Genomic DNA, 4,699 nt, shown 5'->3' with positions numbered 1-4,699 from the left:
CCTTTGGGGATGTCCTCATTTGTAAAACTGGTGCCTGTGTGTGTGTGTGTGTGTAGATAGATATATATATATATATATATATATATATATATATATATATATATATATATATATATATTATTTTTTTTATTTACAGAAAGTTTTCTGTAAGGGGTAAGGTAAGGGTGTGGGTTAGGATTAGCAGATACAATATATAACTATCTGTATAAAAACAGAAGTCTATGTAATAAATAGCTAAGTAAGTGTGTGTGTGTGTGTGTTAAAGAGGTGAAAGAAAAACTTGTCTCTTTGATTCTATCACATGACATTATTGACTTAGGTGACTTTATCTTGATGCCATGATATATTCTTGTTCAACATGAATGAACTGATGATTCAAATGCAAATGCTCACATATTTTGAATGAATATGGTAAGCAATTATGGTTACCATATGAAATAATCTGGCAATAATGTAACAAAAATTCATTTTCAGGAGGCCTGTTGTACGAAGTTAGCTGAACAAGCTCTGCGTTTCAGAGCAGGTTTAAAATAGACAAATCCAAACCAATTTAGATCAGTTTAGAGGTCAACTAAGGGTTTGACCCAGAGTAAATGTAATTTACTTGATAGTAAAGGTTTATTTATTTGTTTTTTAAACTGATATCCAATAATCAGTCTTGATTATCCCCATCAAGACACTCCACCATGGCCACGTGGTTATCTGTGTTCTTCTTTGGACATAGCAAAAATAGACAACTACACAGACCTTGCACGTTTTTTTTAGAAAAAAATATATTTCACAAGAAAGGAACACAAATAAATGCTTACATTATTGCCAAAAATCATAGAAAATTATTAACACAATGTGCATAGTTTCTAAGTACAAACTTGGTGAAGTGACAAAATGCTTGAAGACAGATTATTATTTTATGCTAAAAAAATATATATTAAAATGCAATAATTATTTTTATTCATTAAAATGGGCAAACCAAAGTATTGTGAAAAGCTTCTAACAATCCAATTTTGTGAACCACCTCTTTAGACACTAAAAATATTTAGAAACTTGAAATATTACCAAATCCCAGGAATGACCCATCTGCAAATAAATCTGAAATGATCAATCCCCTGAAAGCAAATGCTTTGTCTAGTCCAAGGGTAGGCAACGTCGGTCCTGGGGTGCCGATGTCCTACAGAGTTTAGCTCCAACCCTGAAAAAAACTCACCTGCTTGTAGCCCTAGTAATTCTGAAGAGCTTGATTAGCTGGATCAGGTGTGTTTGATTAGGATTGGAGTTAAACTCTACAGGACAGCGGCACTCCAGGACTGACGTCGCCTACCCCTGGTCTAGTCCATTGGTCTCAAACTCAATTCCTGGAGGGCCACAGCTCTGCAGAGTTTAGCTCCAACCCTAATCAAACCCACCTGATCCAGATAATCAAGCTCTTCAAGATTACTAGAAACCTCCAAGCAGGTGTGAGTTGGAGCTAAACTCTGTGGCCCTCCAGGAATTGAGTTTGAGACCACTGCTCTAGTCCAGCGGTTTTCAACTCAAGTCCTCGTGCCCCCCCCCGCTCTGCACATTTTGTATGTTTCTCTCTTCACTTCAGACCTTTGTTCTATTCGACCGTAAGTGCCCTGCGAAGTGGACTTCACAGGATATCCCGCCATGATTCCAATTCGAAGCGAGCGTATATGTTCCATTCAAAGGGCATTGAAGTGTGCAAGATGTGAATTTAAATTCTATTTGTTTACAAAGGTATATTTTGTCACACTTCACTAGTAAGTTTTGTCTGTGTGTGCAAATCTGTGAATAAATCAGTGAATAAATCAGTTCCGAAGTGACGTAAACGTCAACGGATTTCTCATGCTTAGGGAGTAGGGAACAATGAACACTGTGTAGGGAGCATGTTAATGAGAACACAGTTCATTCATGGAATTCTCTTCTAATGAGCTGATGATCGGAATCAGGTATGTTAAACAACAGAGACATGCAAAATGTGCAGAGCAGGGGGCGTGAGGACTGGAGTTGAAAACCGCTGCTCTAGTCCAGGGGTTTTCAACCTTTTAGGACATGCGCCCCCCCAAGTTTGTCTAATTTCACTCAAACGTGCGCTCAGACAGAAAAGGGTTAAGCTCCACGAACGTGGCTTCCGAACCGCGCTCTCAAGCATTCATCTAGCGAATCTCTGATCCCTTCCTAACAAAATGGATGAACTACTTCTCCTCACCCGCACAAATAAGGACTTTTCAAACTCTGCTGCATTGTGCTTCACTGAAACCTGGCTGAGTGAAACCATCCCGGATAACGTGCTTCATTTGCCGGGCTACCAGCTGTTCAGATCAGATCGCATCACGGAGCTAACGGGGAAAACGAGAGGTGGTGGACTATGTTTCTACATAAATGAAGGTTGGTGTTCAGATGTAACAACTCTGAAGAAGATGTGTTCTCCTAATTTGGAGGCCATAAACTGTAAGCCGTTCTATTCACCCCGGGAGTTTTCCTCCTTCATTCTCGTGAATGTGTACGTGCCTCCGGACGCGTGCGTGAGCGCCGCAATACAACAGCTGGCCGAACAAATATCTGAAACAGAGCAAAGGTACTCGGACTCTCTTTTAATCATTCTTGGAGATTTTAATAAAGCAAATCTCTCCCGTGAACTGCCAAAATACAGACAGCACGTTACATGTCCCACCAGAGACAGTAATATATTGGACCATTGTTACATAATAATTAAAGATGCATATCACTCTGTCCCACGGGCAGCTCTGGGGCTCTCTGATCACTGTTTGGTTCATCTCATACCGACCTATAGGCAAAAACTTAAATCTTCTAAACCTGTATTAAGAACTGTTAAGAGATGGACTAATGAAGCAGAGCAAGATTTAAAAGCTTGTTTTGACCTCACTGATTGGAGTGTTTTTGAAGCCGCTGCCACCGGTCTGGATGAACTCACAGAGACTGTAACATCATATATCAGTTTCTGTGAGGATATATGCATCCCCACCAGGACATTCTTATCATTCAATAATGATAAACCGTGGTTTACTGGGAAACTCAAACAGCTTCGTCAGGCCAAAGAGGACGCTTAAAGAAGTGGGGATAAAAACTTGTATAACCAGGCCAGGAACAGACTAACAAAGGAGATCAGAGTGGCTAAATAGAACTACTCTGAGAAGCTGAAAAAATATCTCTCAGCAAAAAACAATCCTGCGTCAGTATGGACTGGTCTGAGGAACATCACCATGTACAAGATGACGGTCTGTGGATGACGCTGTCAATATGGGACTGCATTACATCCTGCAACACCTCGACAAACCTGGGAATTATGCAAGGATCTTATTTATGGACTTCAGCTCGGCCTTCAATACCATCATACCTGACCTTCTCTCAGACAAACTGAGACAGCTCTCTGTGCCCTCCTCCATCTGTCAGTGGATCACCAGCTTCCTGACAGACAGGCAGCAGCTAGTGAGGCTGGGCAAACTCACATCCAGGACTCTCACCATCAGCACTGGCGCCCCTCAGGGTTGCGTTCTCTCCCCACTGCTCTTCTCCCTCTACACGAATGACTGCACATCAAAGGACCCCTCTGTCAAGCTCCTGAAGTTTGCGGACGACACCACAGTCATAGGCCTCATCAAGGACGGTGACGAGTCTGCTTACAGACAGGAAGTTGAGCTGGCTGTCTGGTGCAGTCTTAACAACCTGGAGCTGAACACGCTCAAAACTGTGGAGATGATAGTGGACTTCAGGAGAAACCCCCCTGCTCTCCCCCCACTCACCATCATGAACAGCACTGTGACTTCAGTAGAGTCATTCAGATTCCTGGGCACCACCATCTCTCAGGACCTGAAGTGGGACAATCACATTGACTCTATTGTGAAAAAGGCCCAGCAGAGGCTGTATTTCCTCCGCCAGCTAAGGAAGTTCAACCTGCCTCAGAAGCTGCTGAAACAGTTCTACTCTGCAATCATCGAGTCTGTCCTATGTTCTTCTATAACTGTTTGGTTTGGTTCAGCTACCAAAACAGACATCAGAAGACTACAACGGACAGTTAGGACTGCTGAGAGGATTATCGGTGCTCCTCTGCCCAGCCTCCAAGAACTTTACACCTCCAGAGTGAGGAAAAGGGCTAAGAAAGTCACTCTGGACCCCTCACACCCAGCTCACTCTCTCTTTGTACTGTTGCCCTCTGGCCGGCGCTACAGATCACTGAGCACCAGAACAGCCAGACACAAGAACAGTTTTTTCCCCCAGGCCGTATCCCACCTGAACAACACATAACACACCCCGGTACTGTACATCTGTAAATAACCCATCAAACCTTCATCTGTACATAGGACACATGCACATTCACAGTTCTGTCTATGGTCAAGTCTCTTTTCTGTATATTTTTATTTTTATTACTATTGTTATTCTTAATTATTGTCTATTCTCTTCATTATTAGTGTTCTTTATCATGTTTATATGTTTAATTATATGTTGTCTGCACTATGTTTGTATTTCTGTACAGGAAGCTCATAACACCAAGACAAATTCCTTGTGTGTGCAAACACTCTTGGCAATAAAGCTCTTTCTGATTCTGATTCTGATCAGTTATTAATAGACTATTATCGGTTACAAGGTAATCACATTATAACTGTTTATGTTGTAATTCCCACACACACATCATACCACATGGGAGAAAATACACCCCAATATAAATAAATCAAAAATC

This window comes from Barbus barbus (genome assembly GCF_936440315.1).
Source record: "Barbus barbus genome assembly, chromosome: 10".
Lineage (NCBI taxonomy): Eukaryota > Metazoa > Chordata > Actinopteri > Cypriniformes > Cyprinidae > Barbus > Barbus barbus.
This window is presented reverse-complemented; position numbering follows the sequence as displayed.